Below are 27,736 nucleotides of genomic sequence, written 5' to 3' on the forward strand. Positions count from 1 at the left end.
GCACAGCACCCCCTTATGGCATCAGAAAACCCTCCACCCCGAGCATAATAGCACCCCACTGGTGTCAGAGTAGCCCCCACCAGCATCAGAGCCCCCCCCCCCAAGCGCAGCACACCCTGCTGGCATCAGAGCCCCCTCCATCACACACTAGGGTCTAGGCAGTGCAACCTATTGGGCAGAGCAGGAGTCTGGCCTAGTGGGCAGAGCAGAATCAGAAGGCAGAAGTGATCAGGAGACAAGCCAGTGGGCAGAGCAAATCAAAGATGGCACAGCACGGCAGGGAATAAAATGAGGCAGCTTGGTCAGGAGGTCCACAATGGTCAGTATAACTGAGTGCCCTTGGAAGCACGGTAACTCCCCAATAAAGTCTATTGAGAGGGTAGAGCAAGGACACAGAGGTGTGGGGAAGGGCTGAGGGAAGCCCATGGGCTTGACTTGGCTCATAGATCTCCCTATGGGCACACAAGTTGCATGACTTAGCGTTGTTTTTAACATCCATTCATAAGATCAGCCATCAGAAGTACCTAGGGTCCAGATTTTAAATGGGCTAAAATGTCCAGCCATGGGCGAGTCATGGCATAACTCTAGCACCTGAAGCCAGGAGCTGCCCTCGGGCATGTAGAGACGAGCTCCACAATAAATCAGGTTGTGTTGTAGATGAAACTTTGAATCTGGGGATTCCAGCAGATTGAGGCCGCAAACAGGTCACTTGTAAGCAAGGGGTGGCAAGTGGTCATGAAGTGACTGTGAGGCTCCCGCAAACAAAAGTGGGAGGGTTTAATGACAGTGGTGAAAGCTTCCTGCTCCACTTCATGCTACTCATCCTTGTGTGACAAGGCATTGCCATCCCGTTCTTAGTCCCTGGACAGTACGTAACCATGAAGTCAAATTGGGAGAGAAAAAGAGCCCAGCAAATCTGACATTGGTTGAGTTGTTGCATTTCTCCAATTCCTTTTGATCGGCTCAGACTTGGACAGAGCCTTAGGCCTCCTTGAGGAGGTGCCTCCATTCCTCAAAGGCAGCTCAGACAACCAGCCGTTCTTTGTCCCACATCATAGTTTCTCTCAGTGAGATCAGTTTCAGAGAGAAAAAGGCGCAGGGATTTGCATTTCTCAGGTTTTGCATAAAGTTGACTTTGGCAAAGCCACTCAAAAACAATGTGCGCTGGGTGGTCATGGAATTGTTGAGTCTCTGAAAAAATGAGTCTTTCATATAAGTAGATGATCATGAATTGGTTGAGGATGTCTCTGAAAACATCATTTGTGAAATGCTGGAAGGTTAGCGGGGGTGTGCCATAGACCAAATGACACGACCACATAGTCAAAATGGCCATATCTGGTTCAAAATGCCATTCATCCTGTCATCCAGCAGTGCCTGAGGAGCGTGAATACCAACCTAAGGCAGATTGCTAAGAGGCAGGGCACAAACCCCAAACTGTCTGTGAATTCTAGACTTAGATTTTACCAACCAAATATCAAGTGTGAACGTCTCAAGCACTATAACAGCCTTAACATGGGTCCTCTGCTCTACCTTGCCGCTAGGTAAGATTGCCTTTGTGATAGATGGTCCTCTACACAAAAAAAGCACAAGTGTTCTGGTTACTCCCAGTCCCAAAGGACCAGTCTCTTACCGCAGCTCAACAGCACTTTAGATCTCACACCAAAGACAATGCTTGTAGCCAATCCTTGGGGCCTTTCGTTTTCAGTTTTTATTTTATTTAATTTTTCTCAAGGATTTATCAATATTTATTACCACAACAACAAAAACAGGTGAAAATCAGTGCAAAAAAAACCAATTAATTTTTCTGGGTAAATATCAGGGTTTATTTTGATGGACAGAAAGACAGGGGGAAAAAGTATTCTGAGGATTAATGCTTTGAATTCTGTTAATCAATGTGATTTACTGCAGAACTAAAACAGAACTCAAAACCCAAGGCCACCTCTGAGTTTAAGAAAACAATATCTCTCTAATCCCCAAATAAAGCTTTTTATTTGAACAAACAGTTTACTACTGTAGACTTAGTCTTTAAATATTTACATTTAATAATTGGGCTTCACAATTGGCAGCACATACACTCACCTTCATCCTTTTCTCCTGTTTCTTTTTTTAAAACTTTCGAATACTTCCTTGTGTTCTGAAACATATTCTGATAGATTTTTGTTTTCTTTCTATTTTAGTGTGTCAGATCTTTAAACCGTTATCTGCTAACAGCTTGACACATGTACCTGGTGGTGGGTGTGAGATTCACCAGTATGTTCAGATGCACACACACTTCGGAGCTTATGTGTGTGCCTCTTTGCTTGTATCTTCTAGACCAATACATAGCCTTACTTCAACAGACAGCTTTGCATATACACACAGACTAATGTATTATTGTAATACATATAGCTTATGGAATGTATAGTATTTTCGTAATAAAACTAGTTATTTTTTTATATATTTGAATGATACAAAAGCAGAATGAAAATCAGAAAAAACTGAATAATCCTATTTTTAAAACCTGGGAATTTTTCAATAAAAATCGGTTTAAACTGAAAACAAAGGGTCTTACCAATCCTAAAATAAACTATCTAAAGATTTATTAACTAGGCAAAGGAAATAGAGTATTTACAAGGTTAAAGCAGGTAAACATACACACAAATGTGTTCCTGTCTTAAGTTTCAAAAGGTAATAGAAGCTTCTATAATAAGCAAGCTCTATGCCCTTAGGGCTAATCCAGGCCAACCAGTGGGGATCTTTTGCTTATGCTTAGTATTTCCCACTCCTCAGACTCCAAGCAGCAGATACAGTTCCTCCTTGTTAGGGCTTTTTATTCCTTCTCCCCTTCTACCCAGCTGCTGGTCTCTTCTTCAAGGCGGGGGGTGGGGGTGGGGGGCAAAAGGGCGGCAATCAACAAAGTAATTGTCCTCTGATGTTCCACAACAGTTCCTCTGGTGTTGATGGGACTTCTTTTGTTGGGCAAGAGAGAACACCGCCTGTGACAAGCTAGTATTTCACACTTGGTAATGCTTCTTGTCTGTCTGGTGCGTTAAAGTTACAGAGCGAACACTTGTTACCTTGGAACATAGGATACAGATATTATATTGGATCAGCAACACATTTTAATAACTCTAATACCTACTTTAACAATACTAACACATGGATGAGCCAGACTGGTTCCAGCTACATATTTACCAGTGTTCAGTTGAGACCTAAGGGCCTTGGCATGAGCTGGCCCCTGGTCCATCAGAATCACACATTCCCTTGCTGGATTCTGACAAGTTGTATGCCCCATGCCAGTCTTTCTTTGTGAAGATCCGACCCGGAGTCTTTACAGGAGTTCATTTATGAAAGGGGGCATCAGTTGCAGACTGTGATCTTGCTAAAAGTTTAATAATCACTACAAGAGAGGGAGCCATCCTTCCTGGCCATGAAGAAGATAGGTGCTGCCACTCGGGAAGTCAAGGGACAATGAACCTCTTCTGCAGATTTTCCTTAAGGGCCTGCAGCTCAGGTACAGATAAGGTGTAAATGCACCCAAAAGGAACTCGGTGTTCCTGGTTGAAGGTCAATTGTGCAGTCGTCACTGTGCTGAGGAAGTAGAGTGTCTGCCTTCTGTTTGTCAAATACTGTGACATATTCTACGTATTCGGCAGGAATTCCAGGCACTGCCAATGAAACTTTGGTTGGCAATTCTGGATCCTTCAGGGGCTGGAGCATGCCACAGAATGCGACCAGCCATTGACTAGATTGGGAAGGCGAAGCGCAGATGACCCTGAACTGCCAGATCTCTCGGGTGATTGCCAAAATGCTGATGCCCTCTAGATGGGTTGTCTGATGCATGATGGGGCCTGAAGATAGGAATGACCTGTCTATAAGCTCAACAAGCTCGGGGAAGTCCTTGCAGAGGATGGGAATTTGAGGCTCCTTCAAGTTCTGGTCCATAAAATTGCCAGAAGAGCCCAAGCCGACCAAGGCTCCTAGGTGGACATCTGGCATGGCAGAATGCTGAAGCTGAAGAGGCAGATGCAGTGGGGTGGCATGCTGGTTAAAGGATGCCAAGATTCAGGCAGATAGGCAGCAGCACGATTCACTGTGGGGAGCAGTGGAGCACTGACTCAACCCTAGCTCCCCTACTGGGGCTGGGTTCTGGCATTTCCTGACAGGGTGGCCCAGACCTTGGCCAGGCACTCTGATACAATGTGCCCAGGCACCCAGTGTGACGTGTTATTCCATATTATTTATGAAAATATGCTTATGACATGAATATGACATAACTGAGATATACTTTATGCAAGATGGCTCATGTGAGATATCATTGGAAAGGTTATGATTTACTGAATCGATTATCCAATTTGTATGCCTGTACCATTTCTGTATCTGAAGTTTGGAATATTGACTATATATCTGTATTTCAACAAATCTACTTTGGGTGACGCCCACTGCTAACACTTCAGTTACAACAATGGAAAAGCCAGACAGGGCGGATGGCCTATCAGCAAGGACAATGGACTGTGAAAAGCTTGGTCTTCCTGTGGATGCTCCATACTGCCCCGACTCTATGGACGCAGTGATACTACAAAAAGAAAAGGAGGACTTGTGGCACCTTAGAGACTAACAAATTTATTTGCGCATAAGCTTTCATGAGCTACAGCTCACTTCATCGGATGCATTCAGATATTACAGAGTCAGGTGGTCTTGTCACCTGATACTAAAACATTACCTGGGACTTCTGATAACTTTCCACTGTAAGGGAAGGGGGGTCAAGTTTGGGAAACAAAGGATTCCCACCTTATGTAAATGAGTGGGGATGAAGGCAAACAGGACTCTTCCCCTCCATGGCCTGTCTGCCCAAGAAAGACTGCAAAGGGAAGGCAAGGGGGGAATCCAGAATGAGAAAGGGGTCCAGTCTGAAATGGAATATAACTGGAACTATGAACCACAGAAACTTTGCAAACTGCCTGCAACAATATCTAGGGTGAGAAATACTATTTGCAACCAATTCCTTTAGTGAAACTAGCTTAGTTTGTGTGTTTGATTTCATTTGCTTAGTAATCTCCTTTGTTCTATTTGTTACCCCTTTTACCACTTAAAAGCTGCCTTTTACAGTTAATAAAATTTGTTTTATTATTAAACCCAGTTTCTGTAATTTCTAACTGGGGGGTAAGAAGTGTGTACACTTCTCTCCACATGGTGGGGGAGGGCGAATTTCATAATATATCTTTGGGTCTGCACTCCAAGAGAGGTGGACATCTGAGTGCTGAAGCATGTCCCTGAAGCTGAGGGCTTGGCTACACTTGTGAGTTACAGCACAATAAAGGAGCCCCGGGCACACTAGCTCACTCCCCTTCCACACTGGCAAGGCATGTACAGCGCTCTGACTTCGCAGCTACAGTGCTGCTGGTGCTCCACCTCAGCGAGTGGAATAATGTTTGCTGCGCCCCCGCTGGAGCGCCGCGGCGCCAGTATGGAAGAGGTGTTGCATTACTGCACTCTGATCAGCCTTCGGAAACGTCCCATAATCCCCTTAAGTCAAGTGGCCACTCTGGTCATTGTTTTTGAATCACTGCAGGAGTACAGATGTGCCCTTTGAAAGCTCCGTTTCTGACAGCTGGCTGCTTATCTGCTCCGAGAAAAAGCAACCATTAGTGTGGAATGCTGTGTGTGTGTGAGAGAGAGGCGGGGGGGGGGGAGGGGTCTGCTGCAGTCTGAACTTACAAGACAGCATGCTGACATGCTCTCAGCCCCCCCAAAACCCCACTCTCTCTCCCCCCACATACACACAACACACTCCCTGTCACACCCTCCCCCATTTGAAAACCACGTTGCAGTCACTTGCAAGCTGGGATAACTGCCCAATGCTGCTGCAAGTGCCGCAAATGTGCTTGAAGCTGTCCGTGTGGACAGACTGCAGCACTTTCCCTACTGCACTCTCCAAAGGCTGGTTTAATTCAAAGCGCTCTATATCTGCAAGTGTAGCCATGCCCTTAGTCTTCCCAGAGCTGATCTGCAGCTGGGTGTGGCCCTGCTTGTGTGTGTGTTAGAGGAGGTTTTAAGAGCCTGGCTCAGCAAGACAGGTTAAAGGGGCCTATGGTAGCAGAACAGGTAGACTCAGTGATATCTCAGAACATGAGGTGGCTTCCCAAGGGGTCCAACCCATCACCCGCCCCAATACAAGCACAACCCCAATGCCTGAGGACAATTCTTTTCATCAGTGGAAAGGTGGGCCAGGATTTGGTTGACTTGCATTGGTTCGGGATCTGGTAGGTCAACTGGGACTGTGGGAGACAGAAGCATTCTGGCCAGCAGGGTTCAGGTGGCGTGTCGCTTTTCTTGAGATTGCTCCATTGGTCAACCATCAGTCTGGATGCAAATATCAATTAAAGCTGCTAGACTAGGCGGAGGTTCCACCCATGCTAATTCATCTTTGATAGAATTGCTGAGCCCCTGCCTAAAGGGGTGTCACAGCCCAGACTCATTCCAATGAGTGTCTGCGGCCGGACAATGGAATTCTGCTGCATATTTGGCAACGGCCCCGACCCCCTGCCAAAGGGTATGGAGAGCAGCTTCTAATGTGCATCCGATGAAGTGAGCTGTAGCTCACGAAAGCTTATGGTCAAATAAATTTGTTAGTCTCTAAGATGCCACAAGTACTCCTGTTCTTTTTGTGAATACAGACTAATGCGGTTGCTACTCTGAAACATTCTCCATTAGGGTTCACAGAGATGCCCACCCTGCCTGTACAAAGCTCTCACAGTGTTCAAGGAGAGGACTGTCCCCTTCCACGAAAGGGGACACCCACGTCAGGGCCTCTCCTCAGAACAGACTGAGAACTAATTCCACTTGGAACTGAGCTGTAGGGTCCGACTGGCCACAACACGAACTGGAGATGACAATGGTTAAGGAACCCATGTCATTTGGCACAATCCCCATAAAACTTACTGGGTAGGGGCAACTCGGGCTCACAGAAAATGGATGCAAGGTTGTGGGGACAGAAGACGCTGCCTGGGCTTGTACCTGGGCCTGGAAGGCTGCATTCTTGTCACGTAGCGTGTCAACTTGAGCCTGCAGTTCCTGCAGGACTCCAACAATGTCTGCAAAGGTGGGGTGAGCTCCTGCTGGGGCCATTCTGGATGGAAGCTCCATGCTGTGCGGCAAAGCCCTGGCTACCTTCTAACAGGCTGGACAAACTGTCGCATGCCAAGGGGTAGGCGGTGAGACCAAGTGGTCAGAGCAGGAGTCTGGCCTAGTGGTTGGAGCAGACTCAGAGAGCAGAACTGGAGTCGTGGCCCGGGGACAAGCCATTAATCAGAACCAGAGGGCAGGAGTCCAGAGGGAAGAGCTGGAGTGGAGCTTGCAAAGAGTGGGGCAAGGGCCAGCAGGAAGCAGGTCTGGCGCAGCTGGGAGCATAGAATGCATTGAGCAGCCACGGTGCTGCTGTTGCTACGCGGTTAACTGGTGACCTGATGGCCCTTCGGTCCAGTCAGGGAGCACAGTCACCTAGGTTCATTGAACCAAATGAGCTCATTAGGTTGCTAGGCCGCTGAGTTCCTGACACCCTTGCCCCCAGCACAGCACCCCTCCCCTGCATCAAAGCCCCTCTTCCTCCCCTCCTCTGCCCCACTCTGGGAGAGGAGGTCTGTGTCCCCCTGCAGATCCCACTCTGCCCTCCTTCTCCCAGACCCCCAGAGGCAGAGTGGTGGAGGCACTGGGCAAGGCGCTGCTGGCACCGCCCGCCCGATGCCCTTTTGACATTGCACTGCTTGGCAGGGGCTCAGACAGTAGCACAATGTGAAAAGAGCCCAGGATGGCGGCGTGGTGGCGGTGGGGATCTGCCGTACCCCTCATCCCCTCTCACCTCCTCCTCAGCAGCTAGGAAATTGCCCCTTCTCACCCACCCCCACAGGGCTGGGGGGCCCAGGGCTGAGGGGGCCTGGGCTAGGTAGGGCCCCTCACAGGAGCAGGATGAAGTATTGAGGTGCCCCAGGCCATGGAGGGGTCACAGCTGCAGGAAGGAGCAAGTCTCCATTTTCACAGCTCTTCGTACATTCTTTTGCTGGGGCTTTTCGGGAGTAACGCCTCAGGAACCAGAGCTGGAAAAGAGAAGGGAGCCTGGGTCATTGGTCCCAGCATCAGAACCCCGCACCCTGGCCAGCCCCTTTGTGTGCCCCAGAGTCGGAATCTCGAACACTTCCCATGTGCCCCAGAGCCAGAACACCCCCCATGTACCCCAGAGCCGTAACCCTCCACCCCCACCGGCACCTCTGCGTGCCCCAGCGCTGGAACCCTCTAACTCCACCGGAACCTCTATGTACCCTAGAGCTGTAACCCGGCTCAACGGGTAGTGATCAATGGCTCCATGCCTAGTTTGCAGCCGGTATCAAGCAGAATGCCCCAAGGGTCGGTCCTGGGACCAGTTTTGTTCAATATCTTCATTAATATCTGGAGGATGGCATGGATTGCACCCTCAGCAAGTTTGCAGATGACACTAAACTGGGAGAGGTGGTAGATACGCTAGAGGGTAGGGATAGGATACAGAGGGACCTAGACAGATTAGAGGATTGGGCCAAAAGAAATCTGATGAGGTTCAACAAGGACAAGTGCAGAGTCCTGCACTTAGGACGGAAGAATCCCATGCACCGCTACAGATGAGGGACCGAATGGCTCGGCAGCAGTTCTGCGGAGGAGGACCTAGTGGTTACAGTGGACGAGAAGCTGGATATGAGTCAACAGTGTGACCTTGTTGCCAAGAAGGCCAATGGCATTTTGGGATGTATAAGCAGGGGCATTGCCAGCAGATCGAGGGATGTGATCATTCCCCTCTATTCAACATTGGTGAGGCCTCATCTGGAGTACTGTGTCCAGTTTTGGGTCCCACACTACAAGAAGGATGTGGAAAAATTGGAAAGAGTCCAGCGGAGGGCAACAAAAATGATTAGGGGTCTGGAATACATGACTTATGAGGAGAGGCTGAGGGAACTGGGATTGTTTAGTCTGCGGAGGAGAAGAATGAGGGGGGATTTGATAGCTGCTTTCAACTACCTGAAAGGGGGTTCCAGAGAGGATGGATCTAGACTGTTCTCAGTGGTAGCAGATGACAGAATAAGGAGTGTTGGTCTCAAGTTGCAGTGGGGGAGGTTTAGGTTGGATATTAGGAAAAACTTTTTCACTAGGAGGGTGGTGAAGCACTGGAATGTGTTACCTAGGGAGGTGGTGGAATCTCCTTCCTCAGATATTTTTAAGGTCAGGCTTGAAAAAGCCCTGGCTGGGATGATTTAGTTGATGTTGGTCCTGCTTTGAGCAGGGGGTTGGACTAAATGACCTCCTGAGGTCCCTTCCAACCCTAATATTCTATCATTCTACTCCCACCGGCCCCTCTGTGTGCTCAAGTGCCAGAATCCTATACCCCCACCGGCCCCTCTGTGTGTCCCAGAGCCAGAACCTCCTATCCTCCTGCTGGCCCTTCTGTGCATCCAAGAGCCAGCCACCCCAGGTACCCCAAAACCAGAAATCCTCCTCTGCTCCTGTGTGCTCCACAGCTAGGAACCCCTTCTCCATCTCTGTGTGCCCCAGAGCCAGAAATCCTCCCCCAACATACACCCACACCCCTGTGTTCCCCAGTCTGTGGGGAAGAGGTGCTCAGTCCCAGGGCCTGTTCAGTCCTAGACCACTCTGCTGAGATCTGAATCCCACTCCCTATTCCCCAGAGTCAGCCAGTCCCCGAGCCTTGAGGCTGGATCACAGCCAGCGCCACCTAGAGGGGAAAGGATCCATAGCCCATTCCCCACCCATGAGCAGCCATTCACTCCCTGGGGCTGGATTGGAAGCGCTGCCCCTAGAAAGGAAAGGCCCCGTGTCCCATTCCTCCTCCCCAAATAATCTAATCCTCGAAATTGATGCTATTCGGTGGTGACCACGAATAGAAACATTTGTTACCAATCTAAATACACTGAGCGGCATCTCCTCTTCAAGGAGGTCGCTGCTCCGAGAGGGAAAATAGCACAAATCCATCCCAGCCCTCAACAAGACTGGAAACAAAGAATATCTGCACAGCAGCATCATAATTACAGCAAATCTAGGGGAGGGATAGCTCAGTGGTTTGAGCATTGGCCTGCTAAACCCAGGGTTGTGAGTTCAATCCTTGAGGGGGCCATTTAGGGATGTGGGGCAAAAATTGGGGATTGGTCCTGCTTTGAGCAGGGGGTTGGACTAGATGACCTCCTGAGGTCCCTTCCAACCCTGATATTCTATGGGTATGTCTACACTACGGAATAAGGTTGAATTTATAGAAGTCGGTTTTTTAGAAATCGGTTTTATATATTCGAGTGTGTGTGTCCCCACAGAAAATGCTCTAAGTGCATTAAGTGCATTAACTCGGCGGAGCGCTTCCACAGTACCGAGGCTAGAGTCGACTTCCGGAGCGTTGCACTGTGGGTAGCTATCCCACAGTTCCCGCAGTCTCCGCTGCCCATTGGAATTCTGGGTTGAGATCCCAATGCCTGATGGGGCTAAAACATTGTCGCGGGTGGTTCTGGGTACATATCGTCAGGCCCCCCGTTCCCTCCCTCCCTCCGTGAAAGCAAGGGCAGACAATCGTTTCGCGCCTTTTTTCCTGAGTTACCTGTGCAGACGCCATACCACGGCAAGCATGGAGCCCGCTCAGGTAACCGTCACCCTATGTCTCCTGGGTGCTGGCAGACGCGGTACGGCATTGCTACACAGTAGCAGCAACCCCTTGCCTTGTGGCAGCAGACGGTACAGTACGACTGGTAGCCGTCATCGTCATGTCCGAGGTGCTCCTGGCCACGTCGGCTGGGAGCGCCTGGGCAGACATGGGCGCAGGGACTAAATTTGGAGTGACTTGACCAGGTCATTCTCTTTAGTCCTGCAGTCAGTCCTATTGAACCGTCTTATGGTGAGCGGGCAGGCGATACAGACTGCTAGCAGTCGTACTGTACCATCTTCTGCCGAGCAGCCATGAGATGTGGATGGCATGCAGTCCTTCTGCACCGTCTGCTGCCAGCCAAAGATGTAAAAGATAGATGGAGTGGATCAAAACAAGAAATAGACCAGATTTGTTTTGTACTCATTTGCTTCCCCCCATCCCCTGTCATTCTTCTAGGTCACACTGCAGTCACTCACAGAGAAGGTGCAGCGAGGTAAATCTAGCCATGTATCAATCAGAGGCCAGGCTAACCTTCTTGTTCCAATAAGAACGATAACTTAGGTGCACCATTTCTTATTGGAACCCTCCATGAAGTCCTGCCTGAAATACTCCTAGATGTAAAGCCACCCCCTTTGTTGATTTTAGCTCCCTGAAGCCAACCCTGTAAGCCGTGTCCTCAGTCGCCCCTCCCGGAGTCAGAGCAACGGCAAACAATCGGGCATCTGAGAGTGCTGTCCAGAGCAGTCACAATGGAGCACTCTGATGGGGCTAAAACATTGTCGCGGGTGGTTCTGGGTACGTATCGTCAGGCCCCCGTTCCCTCCCTCCCTCCGTGAAAGCAAGGGCAGACAATCGTTTCGCGCCTTTTTTCCTGAGTTACCTGTGCAGACGCCATACCACGGCAAGCATGGAGCCCGCACAGGTAACTGTCACCCTATGTCTCCTGGGTGCTGGCAGACGCGGTACGGCTTTGCTGCACAGTAGCAGCAACCCATTGCCTTCTGGCAGCAGACAGTGCAATACGATTGGTAGTCGTCCTCGTCGTGTCCGAGGTGCTCCTGGCCACGTCGGCTGGGAGCGCCTGGGCAGACATGGGCGCAGGGACTAAATTTGGAGTGACTTGATCAGGTCATTCTCTTTAGTCCTACAGTCAGTCCTATTGAACCATCTTATGGTGAGCGGGCAGGCGATACGGACTGCTAGCAGTCGTACTGTACCATCTTCTGCCAGGCAGGCAAGAGATGAGGATTGCTAGTAGTCGTATTGTACCATCTTCTGCCAGGCAGGCAAGAGATGAGGATGGCTAGCAGTCGTACTGTACCATCTTCTGCCGAGCAGCCATGAGATGTGGATGGCATGCAGTCCTTCTGCACCGTCTGCTGCCAGCCAAAGATGTAAAAGATAGATGGAGTGGATCAAAACAAGAAATAGACCAGATTTGTTTTGTACTCATTTGCCTCCTCCCCTGTCTAGGGGACTCATTCCTCTAGGTCACACTGCAGTCACTCACAGAGAAGGTGCAGCGAGGTAAATCTAGCCATGTATCAATCAGAGGCCAGGCCAACCTCCTTGTTCCAATAAGAACGATAACTTAGGTGCACCATTTCTTATTGGAACCCTCCGTGAAGTCCTGCCTGAAATACTCCTTGATGTACAGGCACCCCCTTTGTTGATTTTAGCTCCCTGAAGCCAACCCTGTAAGCCGTGTCGTCAGTCGCCCCTCCCTCCATCAGAGCAACGGCAGACAATCATTCCGCGCCTTTTTTCTGTGCGGACGCCATACCAAGGCAAGCATGGAGGCCGCTCAGCTCACTTTGGCAATTAGGAGCACATTAAACACCACACGCGTTATCCAGCAGTATATGCAGCACCAGAACCTGGCAAAGCGATACCGGGCGAGGAGGCGACGTCAGCGCGGTCACGTGAGTGATCAGGACATGGACACAGATTTCTCTGAAAGCATGGGCCCTGCCAATGCATGCATCATGGTGCTAATGGGGCAGGTTCATGCTGTGGAACGCCGATTCTGGGCTCGGGAAACAAGCACAGACTGGTGGGACCGCATAGTGTTGCAGGTCTGGGACGATTCCCAGTGGCTGCGAAACTTTCGCATGCGTAAGGGCACTTTCATGGAACTTTGTGACTTGCTTTCCCCTGCCCTGAGGCGCATGAATACCAAGATGAGAGCAGCCCTCACAGTTGAGAAGCGAGTGGCGATAGCCCTGTGGAAGCTTGCAACGCCAGACAGCTACCGGTCAGTTGGGAATCAATTTGGAGTGGGCAAATCTACTGTGGGGGCTGCTGTGATACAAGAGCCCACGCAATCAAAGATCTGCTGATATCAAGGGTAGTGACCCTGGGAAATGTGCAGGTCATAGTGGATGGCTTTGCTGCAATGGGATTCCCTAACTGTGGTGGGGCTATAGACGGAACCCATATCCCTATCTTGGCACCGGAGCACCAAGCCGCCGAGTACATAAACCGCAAGGGGTACTTTTCGATAGTGCTGCAAGCTCTGGTGGATCACAAGGGACGTTTCACCAACATCAACGTGGGATGGCCGGGAAAGGTGCATGATGCTCGCATCTTCAGGAACTCTGGTCTGTTTCAAAAGCTGCAGGAAGGGACTTTATTCCCAGACCAGAAAATAACTGTTGGGGATGTTGAAATGCCTATATGTATCCTTGGGGACCCAGCCTACCCCTTAATGCCATGGCTCATGAAGCCGTACACAGGCAGCCTAGACAGTAGTCAGGAGCTGTTCAACTACAGGCTGAGCAAGTGCAGAATGGTGGTAGAATGTGCATTTGGACGTTTAAAGGCGCGCTGGCGCAGTTTACTGACTCGCTTAGACCTCAGCGAAACCAATATTCCCACTGTTATTACTGCTTGCTGTGTGCTCCACAATATCTGTGAGAGTAAGGGGGAGATGTTTATGGCGGGGTGGGAGGTTGAGGCAAATCGCCTGGCTGCTGGTTACGCGCAGCCAGACACCAGGGCGGTTAGAAGAGCACAGGAGGGCGCGGAACACATCAGAGAAGCTTTGAAAACCAGTTTCATGACTGTCCAGGCTACGGTGTGAAAGTTCTGTTTGTTTCTCCTTGATGAAACCCCCCGCCCCTTGGTTCACTCTACTTCCCTGTAAGCTAACCACCCGCCCCTCCCCCCTTCAATCACCGCTTGCAGAGGCAATAAAGTCATTGTTGCTTCACATTCATGCATTCTTTATTCATTCATCACACAAATAGGGGGATGACTACCAAGGTAGCCCAGGAGGGGTGGTGGAGGAGGGAAGGAAAATGCCACACAGCACTTTAAAAGTTTACAACTTTAAAATTTATTGAATGACAGCCTTCTTTTTTTTGGGCAATCCTCTGTGGTGGAGTGGCTGGTTGGCCGGAGGGCCCCCACTGTGTTCTTGGGTGTCTGGGTGTGGAGGCTATGGAACTTGGGGAGGAGGGCGGTTGGTTACAGAGGGGCTGCAGTGGCAGTCTGTGCTCCAGCTGCCTTTGCTGCAGCTCAACCATACACTGGAGCATACTGGTTTGGTCCTGCAGCAGCCTCAGCATTGAATCCTGCCTCCTCTCATCACGCTGCTGCCACATTTGAGCTTCAGCCCTGTCTTCAGCCCGCCACTTACTCTCTTCAGCCCGCCACCTCTCCTCCCGGTCATTTTGTGCTTTCCTGCACTCTGACATTATTTGCCTCCACGCATTCGTCTGTGCTCTGTCACTGTGGGAGGACAGCATGAGCTCGGAGAACATTTCATCGCGAGTGCGTTTTTTTTTTCTTTCTAAGCTTCACTAGCCTCTGGGAAGGAGAAGATCCTGTGATCATTGAAACACATGCAGCTGGTGGAGAAAAAAAAAGGGACAGCGGTATTTAAAAAGACACATTTTATAAAACAGTGGCTACACTCTTTCAGGGTAAACCTTGCTGTTAACATTACATACATAGCACATGTGCTTTCGTTACAAGGTCGCATTTTGCCTCCTCCCACCGCGTGACTACTCCCTCAACCTTCCCCCCTCCCTGTGGCTAACAGCGGGGAACATTTCTTTTTAGCCACAGGCAAACAGCCCAGCAGGAATGGGCTCCTCTGAGTGTCCCCTGAAGAAAAGCACTTTATTTCAACCAGGTGACCATGAATTATATCTCACTCTCCTGAGGATAACACAGAGAGATAAAGAACGGATGTTGTTTGAATGCCAGCAAACATACACTGCAATGCTTTGTTCTACAATGATTCCCGAGTACGTGTTACTGGCCTGGAGTGGTAAAGTGTCCTACCATGAAGGACGCAATAAGGCTGCCCTCCCCAGAAACCTTTTGCAAAGGCTTTAGGACTACATCTAGGAGAACCGCAAATGCCAGGGCAAAGTAATCCTTTCACATGCTTGCTTTTAAACCATGTATAGTATTTTAAAAGGTACACTCACCAGAGGTCCCTTCTCCGCCTGCTGGGTCCAGGAGGCAGCCTTGGGTGGGTTCGGGGGGTACTGGCTCCAGGTCTAGGGTGGGAAACAGTTCCTGGCTGTCGGGAAAACCGGTTTCTCCGCTTGCTTGCTGTGAGCTATCATCTTCTTCGTCCCCAAAACCTGCTTCCGTATTGCCTCCATCTCCATTGAAGGAGTCAAACAACACGGCTGGGGTAGTGGTGGCTGAACCCCCTAAAATGGCATGCAGCTCATCATAGAAGCGGCATGTTTGGGGCTCTGACCCAGAGCGGCTGTTCGCGCCTCTGGTTTTCTGGTAGGCTTGCCTCAGCTCCTTCAGTTTCACGCGGCACTGCTTCGGGTCCCTGTTATGGCCTCTGTCCTTCATGCCCTGGGAGATTTTCACAAAGGTTTTGGCATTTCGAAAACTGGAACGGAGTTCTGATAGCACGGATTCCTCTCCCCAAACAGCGATCAGATCCCGTACCTCCCGTTCGGTCCATGCTGGAGCTCTTTTGCGATTCTGGGACTCCATCATGGTCACCTGTGCTGATGAGCTCTGCATGGTCACATGCAGCTTGCCACGCTGGCCAAACAGGAAATGAGATTCAAAAGTTCGCGGTTCTTTTCCTGTCTACCTGGCCAGTGCATCTGAGTTGAGAGTGCTGTCCAGAGCGGTCATAATGGAGCACTCTGGGATAGCTCCCGGAGGCCAATACCATCGAATTGTGTCCACAGTACCCCAAATTCGAGCCGGCAACGTCGATTTAAGCGCTAATCCACTTGTCAGGGGTGGAGTAAGGAAATCGATTTTAAGAGCCCTTTAAGTCGAAATAAAGGGCTTCATTGTGTGGACGGGTGCAGGTTTACATCGATTTAACGCTGCTAAATTCGACCTAAAGTCCTAGTGTAGACCAGGGCTTAGATCTATGGAGCAGCAGCCCTGAGTTACCGGCCTTGTGTATTTCTTGCCTCCTACTCCCTCTAGTGCCCCTTCCCTGACACTGCATGCTGAACATTACAATGGAGCAAGGCTTCGTGGCAATGATCAAATCTTGTTTAGATTAAAAACACTAAAAATCTGTCTACACATTAAAATTTGCAAGCTACAAAATGCCTCCTGATTGCATAAAAGTTGGCTGTGTTCATTTCTTAGTATTTTGGTTTATTTGTTTGGATCTGTTTGATGTGGGGGAGGGAGTAAAGCTTCAAATTCCCTAATCTTTGACCCACTTCAGTTTCTCTGATAGCAGTTTAAAAACAAGGAATTTCCCCTCATTTTCTTTTCCTGACCTTCTACAATCATTTTCACCTCCAGTTTATGAAGAACCTTTTGAGCAATTTGTTTGGACCCGTTTTTATATCGTTCTTTTCATTCGCTGCTCAACAAAACCCAGGAATTTCTCTCAGATAAACAAGAGTGCTCAAAAATCACAAAGGGATCTGAAAAAAAGAAGAGCAAAGAACAACCCCTCCCCTCCATACACAGGCACGTGCACACACACTTTAAACCACATTCATTTCAGCCAGACTCTTTCCCTTCTAAGCACAGGCAATGCCAACGTTCCCCCTGGAGACAGAACCTGATTATCCATTTTCTAACTGTAATTAACATCCAGATACATCCCTAGCGGCAAACAGTCCTGCCTCACCTGGAGGGATAAACAAGGGGACTTAGTGGTCTATTTATGGCTTTTCTACATGGGGAAGTTTACCAGCATTACTATAAGAACACCACAAGAACGGCCATACGGGGTCAGACCAGTGGTCTATGTAGCGCAGTATCCTGTCTTCTGACAGAAACCACTGTCAGATGCTTCAGAGGGAATGAACAGAACAGGGCAATTTTGAGTGATCCATCCTCTGTTGTCCAGTCCCAGCTTCTGGCATTCAGAAGTTTAGGGACACCTGTATAATTACCCCACTATAGTTATACCACTATAGCCCCCAGGTGGACACACTCATTTGGAACAAGAGTGGTCTTTTTCCAGTTTAGCTCATATCCCTTTGGAAGGGACCTAAGAGCATCCCCACAGGGAGTTATACCAGTATAATTAACCATTGAACCAATCTACCAAGGCTCGTGGTAGATTCTCCATCACTGGCAATTTTTAAAATCAAGATGGGATGTTTTTCTAAAAGACCAGCTCTAGTTCAAATAGGAATTATTTCAGAGAGCCCTATGGCCTGTGTTGTAGAAGGGGACAGAGTAGATGATCACAGAGATCCCGTCAGCCTTAGACTCTATTATCTGTATCGCTATAATTATACCGGTACAGTAATTCCAGTACCTTTCCCCATGCAGACAGGCCCTTTCAGCCCTGATTCCTCCCATCCACCCACATCCTCAAAAGTCTCACACATTGTTGAGGGAGCCCTGATCAGAAACAGAAAAAACTTGAAGTCACCAATTTGCTCCTTCCCAAAGGTGAGATTTGTTGCCAAATCTGCTGTTTCAAGGAAAGGGAGCTGTGATGTCCTGCCTACACACTGTGTTTCACTGAATTCCCCTTCTGGGCCGGATCCCCAGCTGGTATCAATAGCTCTACTGGACTCAATGGGCCAGATCCCCAGCTGATGTAAATCAGCACAGCTTTGTTGAAGTCAATAGTGCCTTGCTGATTTACACTGGCTGCGGATCTGACTCACTCTCTGGGCTCTGTTTGTGGGTACAGGTACCTGCATCAGCCAGGTAATAAAGAAAATGATATTTTATATCAACTGACTGAGTGCCTCTTCCATGAGAGATGCCAGTGGTTTCAACTCCCACCCGGTGGGGTCAGACCTTTGGAGATAGCACTGCCACCAATAGCACTTTCCAGCCAAAGAACTTAACATGCTTGAGTGAATTTAGATTCACAATCCCCTATGGAGGGGGCATCATTTTAAAACTGGGAAAACTGAGGCACAGAAAGGCCTTGCCTGAGCTCAAACTGGGAGTTGGAGCAAGACAAGAACCCATGCCTCAGCCTGTACTTTAACCATCCTTTCTTCCCCCAAGACTCTCTCCTGGATATTTTCTAACACCCACCTCCCTCTGACTGTTCCCATTCAGATCTGCTGGATTTGGGAGGGGAAACAGGAGAATGCCACCACAAAACCTTAACAAGCACCTTTCCAGGCAAGCTCAGAGCCATCTCACCATCCCTTGCCCCAGGGGCCCAATGGGTTGGGATTTCACACCCTGGAATAGGTTGAGTAGGCAGCAGGAAATGGTGTTTCCCACAATGAAATTGACCAGCATCCCCTGGAACTGACGAAAGGGCAAGACCAATGGGATTGGTGGGACACAGTATCCAGCTTTATCTTTGGTCTCCTGGGGCCAGATTTCCAAAGGTATTTAAGCACTGTAGCAAGACAGCATGGCCTCCCTTGAAGATTGATGGCGAGGGACGGCCGCTGCCTGCCCTCTGGTGGGCAGAGCCAAGTGAGCCCAGCCAGCCCTGCCGGAAGTGGAGTGGGACAGGAAAAAAGTATAAAAGGCAGGCCCCACAGCTCAGTTGGGTGGGAGTCACCAAGGGAGACAGATGCATCCTGCCTACTGCTGGAGCCTGCAGAACACCCCTGCCATACTGGGGACTGGACAGAGCTCCCGGAACCGCCAGCCAGCTGAGCTGCCGAGTTGCTGGGGCTGGGGGGGGGGGGGGGGGGGGGGTCTGAAGAGGTTAGGCCTGCGCATGCCAATCTCAGGGGATGGGAAGCTGTTATATGAGATAGGATCTTAAAGCAACCTCTGTGTCCTTTTCTCTGTTTTGCTCCTACTGTTAAAGTAAACAATCCTTTGGTCAGAGAAGGCTTCCTGGTCCCTATACACCACTGAGTACAGACTTCTGAGGGGAAGAAGCATGGGTGCTGAACCCAGTCGGACCTGCTGGGGAAGCACGGTTGATCCACAGGCAATTGTAGCCCAGAGGTGGGTCTAAGACTGGGAGACTCACTGGATTCCACCCCAGAGAGGTAATTACATGAGGCTTGGGTCAAGAGAGGGGGCACTCAGAGAAACCAGATGGGGGCTAGCCCTGCACCCATAACCAGGCCAACCCCCTCCGCCTCTCCTGGGACAGGATCAGACCTCATGGCCTGGCTGTGAGTTTCCTTGGCTGTGAATTTCCTGTGTGCGCACTCCAGGCCTCAACCCCCCTGCTGTATTTGTTTAAAGTCTTTGGCAAACACAGACCCACATGCACCATTGCAAACCTGTGGGGGAAGGGGGGGGGTGTCAGCCACCAGTCACCTCCAGAGAGCGAGGCTTCCTGTCCGCAGTGATTGGGATGCCCTCCCGACCCTGAGGTCAGAGACCTGCTGGTGGGGCTAGACTTTGTGCTCAGATCTGGAGTAAGTGGCGTTTGGGAAATGGAATGAAAACCCACTGCATGCGGGGGAGGGGGAAAGGACAACCACATTTGTTTAACAATCAGATTTATCCTGGGTTACAGAAACAGACCAGGGATGAAAAGGATCTACCGGGTCATCAGCTCCTGGGTCTACTCCCCTCCCTGTCCCCCCACAACAGACACACTCCAAAGTCCCCACAGCAGCGCCTGCAACTCATGCTCCTGGGAGAACATCATGGCCGGAAGATGAAGCCAGACAAATTCCGACTCGAAATAATGCGTTCATTTTTAGTAGAGGGGAAATTAATCATTGGAACAACTTACCAAGGGTTGTGGGGGATTCTCCACCCCTGGCAATTTTTCAATCAAGATCACCTCTAGTTCAAACAGGAATTAATTCAGGAAAGTTCACTGGCCTATAGTAGACCAGACTAGGTGATCCCAATGGTCCCTTCTGGCTCTGTAATATATGAACTGTAAGAATGACATTCACAGCACAGACACCCCCTTCTACACCTACCAACCAAAGTGGAAATTAATAAATAATCTTTTAAAAAACTCGAACTCCAACCATCAGAAAATCAACCCCCGCCTCAAACAGAGTTGTGACACTGTAAAGTATCAGAAATTCCATGAAAATCATTAGGGGCTGTGCTACTGTTTTTGATTTTATGTGGAAGGCGCCCAGATACAACAGTGATGGGCAGCAGGATAAAACAGAGAGAGACTGGCGGGCTGTGCAAGGCAGCACTGCAACTTCAGAAAGGGATTGGAAAATTGCAGAGTACCCGTCAGGCGTGGTAAGGGAAGCTTCCTTTAGCAGAGATGTTTGCAAGAATGCAAGAGTTCTGATGGAAGAGGCAAATCAAGTCAATGTGCCCCAGATGCCACTCGTTTCCCAAATCAATCAAGCTTAAGTGGAGAAAATGATCCACACTTACAGAGGTGGCAAGAGCAATTCTAGATGAGCAGCCAAGCAAAACCACCCAGCCACCTCCATGCCTCAGAACTCAGTAGGACCACACAGATGAAAGAGCTGCATGGGATGGGGCTCCCTATTGAGAGCACTGTGTTATGATATCGCACATGAGGACAATTGTGCATTGGGGAGAAAATTCCCTCTTGACCCCTACAGGTGATCAGTTGAAGGTCTGAAACATGAGATTAGATTACAGTCGTTGTCTCAGTGCACAGCTACAGTGAAATTGGGAGATCCCAAAGAGAAAGGGACCATCAGGTCACACAGAATGACCCCTTGGTGACGCCTACACAAGGAGCAGATACACCTAGGTAGAACTGAGGAGCATGCTGGCTCAGCAGACACTCAGAACTACTGACACCGTTGATAAGAAACAGCAGGAGCAGTGAGCAGAGGCTCTAGGTGCCAGATCCAGCTCAGCAGCAAAGGAAGAAGCAGTGGCCGTGTGACCAGGATGCAATGGAGCTCGGTGGTTTGAGCATTGGCCTGCTAAACCCAGGGTTGTGAGTTCAATCCTTGAGGGGGCCATTTGGGATCTGGGGCAAAAATTGGGGATTGGTCCTGCTTTGAGCAGGGGGTTGGACTAGATGACCTCCTGAGGTCCCTTCCAACCCTGATAGTCTATGATTCGTTAGGAGCTGCACAGAGGAAGCTACTGTTAGCACAAGGCTATTCATATTGGTCCCACAGAAGCCAGGAACTATGCTACATGTGTTTGAGTGCAACCTACAGGCAATTTACCTATTCACTATGTACATATATACAGACACAGAGCTCTCTCATAACAAGGCTCAGAAGTGTTTGCTACTGACAGACCTCTATCCTAGGGGGCTCTCTAGGGAAGGGAGGAGGGGGATCATGCAGGGGTTGAGGGGGATCTGATCATGGTCAGGGCCGCTAGGAGAGTGCCAGTCCCATTCCAGGGACTACAGGCAGCGATGAGCTACGCAGGCTGGGGAGCACATGGCAGCTGGGTCAAAGGATTCCCCCTTGCAGTGAGCTCCCAGCCCCAGTCCTGTGCAGTTCTCAGCAGTTTACAAACCCCCAGAGGGAGCTGCTGGGACGAGGGGGGCAGAGGAGTTAATAAGCTCTGCAGGGGTGTCACAGGCTAGGAGAGGTATCTCTTCACTCCTGCAGAGTTTACAAGCCCTGAACCTGGCCATGGAGCTGTCCTGTCTAGAAGCTCCAGGAAGAGCTCACCCAGCCAGCCAGCCAGGTACTTTAGGGACAGGGGCAGGTTGAGGTGGGGCAGAAACCAGCCTGTCTCTGATGTCAGCTAGAGCAATCCCCTATGCCAAGGGCTAGGAGAAGGGCCCTTGGGCCAGCTCCACACCAGCCAGGGACACCTCCCAGGAAGGAGGGCTTCTCAGGAGCAGTTTCTACCCAGTGTAAAACCCTTTATGCTGCCAGAGCAGAGCAAAAGGGCCTATCCGTCAGTGGGGCTCATGTTCGAGTCCTCACAAGCCTCCTGTAGTAGTGAGCCCCAGCTCCGATTTCCCCTGCTGTCCCACCCCATAGTCTCCCTTTCCTGCGCACCCTTTGGCAGCCAGCCGACTGGGCTGTGGGGAAGTTAGGGTGGGCTTATGTGTGTGTGGGGCACGGGAGGGGGATTACGCTTGGCACAGCCAGCGGTAGGAGGCACCAGTACAGTGTTACTGAACTGACCTGGCTGGGGGATTGCTCGTGACTGGAGAGGAGGGACGGGTGTGGAGGTGAGGGGATGGGAAGGGCAGATGTAGCGATAGGGGAGTAGGGTGCAGTGTGGGGAGACAGGTGTAGAGGTGGAGGCTGGGGAGGGGCAACTGTAGGGGTAGAGTGCTGAGTGGGGTGGCAGGGGTAGGTAGGGAAGGGAGACTTTGTGGGGAACAAGAGAGGGCAGAGGGATCCCAACACCCCTCCTGCCCAGTGCTCTCTCTCTCTCACACACACACACCCCACTCCAAGGGACGGGATGGCGAGCCCCATGACTCTCCTCCCAACACATAAAGAGCCCCTGGCCCATTAAAAAAACCTCACCCTGTCCCCATGCAAACAGAACCCTCAACCCCTGCATGACACCCCCCCCCCCGCCCCAAATGAAGAGGAGGGATGAGGTCAGGAAGGCAAAGAGGGGTTATGGAGGAGGAGGGAGAAAGAAGGGGCCAGGATAGGGAGGGAGGGAGAGGTAGGATTGCAGAAAGCTGGGGCCAGGGGAGGAGGCGGGCAGGGATGTGGGGGGTAGGGAAGAGAGGGCAGCAAGGTTTCAGGGAAGGGGCTAGGAGATGGGGCTGAGGGGCGAGGAGAGTTGCAGGCAGGGGGATGGGGGCAGGGCTGCAGGGGCAAAGGCAGGGGTCCCCCTGCAGCACAACGATGCCGGCTCGCCGGCCCCTACCTCGCTCTCTCCGTCCCGGGCTCCGCGCTCCTTCCCCAGCCGAGGTGAAACTTTCTCCCCGAGCCCCCCAGGAAGGCAGCGCCCCCTCCCCCGCGCCGCTGCACTGCCCCTCCCCCTCCTTCCTCTGCCGTCCATCTTGAATACTTGGGATTCCTGAATGGAGCCTGCGGGATTCCGCTCCCATTGGCCGCCCCGGTCCCTCCGGGAACAGCAGCCACCTCCCCATTGCCCCCCCCATCCCCCTGCCCCATAGCTGGGGCCCCCAACCCCGAGCCTATCTGCCCTGCCAAAGAGATTCCCACCCGCGTCCACGGTGGGAATCGGGGCTACGCACAGCTCAGCCCCCCCAGCGCAGAAGCTGCGGTGTTCGGCTCAGAGGCCTCCCGTCCCCCTGACCCATGTCCCAGGTCCGATTCTCCCTGCCTTGCATCAGGGGAAATCTTGCCCCTGGCAAAAGGCCTTTGCCCACGGCGGGTTGGTAACCTGCCCTGCTCTGGTTTGGGGAGGCCAGGAATCCAGCCCAAGGCGGGACCCAGGTGGGTTCTGGGGTTCGTTGGCAGTTTAGAAAAGTTGTGAGAGAAATTTCCCCATCAGCTCCAAGCAGATCCGGAAATTTTGGCCAATAAAAAGGGGAAAAGTTTTGGGCCAAACAAGAGGTTTTGTTTCCACAAAATCAAAAAGTTTAATTTCAATTTCAGCAGCTTTAAAACATTTTTGATTTTTAAAAGAAGTAGAATCATGGAACTAAATTCAAGTGAAACAATGCCTTGGAACCAAACCTTGTTTCAAAACCCAGTTAATTTCCAGAAATGTTTAAAATGAAATATTCTAATTCTTTCAGTCCCCCCTTCCCATGAGCAATTCAGCAAACTCCACACAAATCTGATGCATTCCAGTGTCGCTGAATCTACATTTATTGCCAGAAGAAAAAAAAAAGTGTAATCTGTAAAATTTCTCCCAGCTGTAGTCAAGGCTCATTCACACATGGAGCATAAACTTTTACAGGTTTCAGAGTAGCAGCCATGTTAGTCTGTATCCGCAAAAAGAAAAGGAGGACTTGTGGCACCTTAGAGACTAACAAATTTGAGCATAAGCTTTCGTGAGTTACAGCTCACTTCATTGGATGCATGGGGAAAAACCATGCTAATTTCCCCCTACTGTTACTTATACCTTCTTGTCAACATTTTGAAATGGGCCACCCTGATGACCACTACAAAAGTGATTTTTCCTCCTGTTGATAATAGCCCACTTTAATTGAATAGTCTCATTAGAACTGACCCCACACTTGGTAAGGCAACTCCCATCTTTTCATGTACGGTGTATATATATCTTCCTACTGTATTTTCCATTCCATGCATCCAATGAAGTGGGTTTTAGCCCACGAAAGCTTATGCCCAAATAAATTTGTTAGTCTTTAAGGTGCCACAAGGACTCCTCGTTGTTTTTGCTGATACAGACTAACACGGCTACCCCTCTGAAACCTATTCTGGAAACGAGGTTTCACTGTAAATTCACACCCAACATTCTTCTGGAATGATGTTCCTGGATAGACCAGCCATTCCAGTCACACTCAGCCACCTAGTTTGATTCAATGACATTTGATTGGCAGAAGAAGTTGGACAAGTATCAATAATGAATGATAAAGATCCAGTGGCAGGGAAATAGGAAAGACGCTTGGTAGGGAATTGAGCAAAGGATGCTGTCAAGGTTCCTTCCCCGCTCTGAACTCTAGGGCACAGATGTGGGGACCTGCATGAAAGACCCCCTGAGCTTATTCTTACCAGCTTAGGTTAAAAACTTCCTCAAGGTACAAACTTTGCCTTGTCCTTGAACCCTATGCTGCCACCACCAAGCGTGTTAAACAAAGAAGAGGGAAAGAGCCCACTTGGAGATGTCTTCCCCCGAAAATATCCCCCCGAAGCCCTACACCCCCTTTCCTGGGGAAGGCTTGATAAAAATCCTCACCAATTTACATAGGTGAACACAGACCTAAACCCTTGGATCTTAAGAACAATGAAAAAGCAATCAGGTTCTTAAAAGAAGAATTTTAATTAAAGAAAAAGTAAAAGAATCACCTCTGTATAATCAGGATGGTAAATACCTTATGGGGTAATCAGATTCAAACCACAGAGAATCCCTCTAGGCAAAACCTTAAGTTACAAAAAGACATAAAAACAGGAATATACATTCCATTCAGCACAGCGTATTTTACCAGCCATTAAACAAAAGGAAATCTAAGGCATTTCTAGCTAGATTACTTACTAACTTTACAGAAGTTCTGAATCTGCATTCCTGATCTGTTCCCAGCAAAAGCATCCCACAGACAGACCCTTTGTTTCCCCACTTCCAGCTTTGAAAGTATCTGATCTCTTCTTTGGTCATTTTGGTCAGGTGCCAGCAAGGTTATCTTAGCTTCTTAACCCTTTACAGGTGAAAGGGTTTTGCCTCTGGCCTTATTGGGATTTTATAGTTCTGTATCCAGAAAAGTGGTTACCCTTCGCTTTATATTTATGACAGATGCACAAACACACAAATGCACACTCTAAAAACTGCCCCCCCTTAGAATCATAGAATCATAGAATATCAGGGTTGGAAGGGACCCCAGAAGGTCATCTAGTCCAACCCCCTGCTCAAAGCAGGACCAATTCCCAGTTAAATCATCCCAGCCAGGGCTTTATCAAGCCTGACCTTAAAAACCTCTAAGGAAGGAGATTCTACCACCTCCCTAGATTCTACCACGCATTCCAGTGTTTCACCACCCTCTTAGTGAAAAAGTTTTTCCTAATATCCAATCTAAACCTCCCTTCTTCCCCCCTTCCTGCAAATGATATTCAGGGGATTCTTTATTTGAGGGGAGGTGAAGATGTGGGGTTTCTGAATTTGGGGTGAAGATTTATGGGGGGATTAGGATGAATAATCAGAGGTTAAGGTTCAAGGTTTCCTCAAAGCTAGATCTTGGCTTCATTTTCATAGCTCCTACTAAGAGCCTCCCTAGTTCCCCCAACCAGGGCCCATTCCACCTGGTATGTCAGCTCCTGCCCAGGTGGAGTTTTGGGGAGCAGCTGACAGAAGAGACATTGGCTCTGGGGAACCCAAAGAATATGGGGGCATTTGCTATCCCGGCCCCCATGATTTGCTTCTCAGTGATGCCCCCTGAGAAGCAAGAGGCTGGGGGGAAGCAGGCTGAGGGGGCCTTGTGAGTTTGGTCCAATCCTATTGTCATAAATATAAAGGGAAGGGTAAACCCCTTTAAAATCCCTCCTGGCCAGAGGAAAAATCCTCTCACCTGTAAAGGGTTAAGAAGCTAAAGGTAACCTCGCTGGCACCTGACCAAAATGACCAATGAGGAGACAGGATACTTTCAAAAGCTGGGAGGAGGGAGAGAACCAAAGGGTCTGTGTCTGTCGGTATGCTGCTTTTGCTGGGGATAGAACAGGAATGGAGTCTTTTTAGTAAGTAATCTAGCTAGGTATGCGTTAGATTATGATTTCTTTAAATGGCTGAGAAAAGAACTGTGCTGAATAGAATGACTATTTCTGTCTGTGTGTCTTTTTTGTAACTTAAGGTTTTGCCTAGAGGGATTCTCTATGTTTTGAATCTAATTACCCTGTAAGGTATCTACCATCCTGATTTTAAAGAGGTGATTTCTTTACTTCTATTTCTATTAAAAGTCTTCTTGTAAGAAAACTGAATGCTTTTTTCATTGTTCTCAGATCCAGGGGTTTGGGTCTGTGGTCACCTATGCAAATTGGTGAGGATTTTTACCAAACCTTTCCCAGGAAGTTGAGTGCAAGGGTTGGGAGGATTTTGGGGGGAAAGACTTGTCCAAACTACGTTTCCCAGTAAACCCAGTTAGAGTTTGGTGGTGGCAATGGATATTCCAAGGACAAAAGATAAAATTAATTTGTACCTTGGGGAAGTTTTAACCTAAGCTGGTAAAAGTAAGCTTAGGAGGTTTTCATGCAGGTCCCCACGTCTGTACCCTAGAGTTCAGAGTGGGGGAGGAACCTTGACACCTATGCTCTAAAAAGGCCTCCTGAAGTGAAAGGTACCAACTGCCTCCTGCCATCTCTATCCCAGCTGCATAATAGTGCAGTGAAAGCTGCGGCCAGCAGGTGGCGCCCTGCTGTGGAGCTGGGTACTCCATAGAAGAAGAAGACAATGTTTATTCAAATAGTGGTTCTCAAACTTATTTGATTGCGTCCCCCCTTCTTTGTATCTGTGTGCCCCTTCCACCCTCCGCCACACAAGCACATATGCCGATATATGGGGTGGCAGTGCTTCACTGGAATCAGTTTTGGCTTCTTTGTTTTTCACTTAAGTTTGGGGTTTTTTCTCTTGCCCAAAGGAGCCAACGATATTGTAATAAGAGCAAAAGTAAAACTGCAATTTTGGTCCATGCTTACAATTAAATGTGCACACCATGTCATGGCGATTAATGTATAGATGGCAACGACTTTGTATAATGCTAGGCAAGCTTAACAGAAATCCATCAAAAGGCACAGCGCCATCTGGAGTCAAAGGCACAGCGCCATCTGAGGACCTGATATGTCTGGAGGAATCAGCTTTGCTAGTTATTCATTGCTGTGGGTAAAATGTGTGCAGTAAGATTTCCCCCCACCCCCGAAAGCATCTCATACCCCCCAGAATACATTCCACCCCCAAGTTTAAGAACCTCTGCACTAGAAGATTGCACACTTCATGCTTATGTGCACTGAGCTGTACACCCAATGGACAGCAGCAGGGGGCATCAGAGCTATTCCTCTGCCTGCTGCATCAAATGGGTGCCCCATGGGCCTGATTTTCCTCTCATTCCCAAGTGGAAATCAGGCTTTTCCAGTTTTCTGATTTTCACTAAAATCAGTAAGCATCTGTCCATTGATGCCTAGAACATTCACAGAAATTTTGGAATGGATTGGATGCAGTGTTCAAAAGTTCTTGTATTACAGAGAGATGCACAAACAGAGGAAC

General features: G+C 49.4%; 1 long non-coding RNA gene across 1 annotated transcript; it reads right to left on the reverse strand.

Moving 5' to 3' along the window:
* Positions 1-1,799: 1,799 nt before the first annotated feature.
* Positions 1,800-22,836, reverse strand: LOC125637624 (uncharacterized). Its single transcript, XR_007357008.2, has 3 exons — positions 22,766-22,836; positions 19,740-19,875; positions 1,800-8,072 (listed from the first exon to the last, which is right to left on the reverse strand). It is a non-coding gene; the product is annotated as an uncharacterized LOC125637624 (long non-coding RNA).
* Positions 22,837-27,736: the final 4,900 nt, after the last annotated feature.

The sequence above is a fragment of the Caretta caretta genome, chromosome 6, assembly GCF_965140235.1.
Source record: "Caretta caretta isolate rCarCar2 chromosome 6, rCarCar1.hap1, whole genome shotgun sequence".
NCBI lineage: Eukaryota > Metazoa > Chordata > Testudines > Cheloniidae > Caretta > Caretta caretta.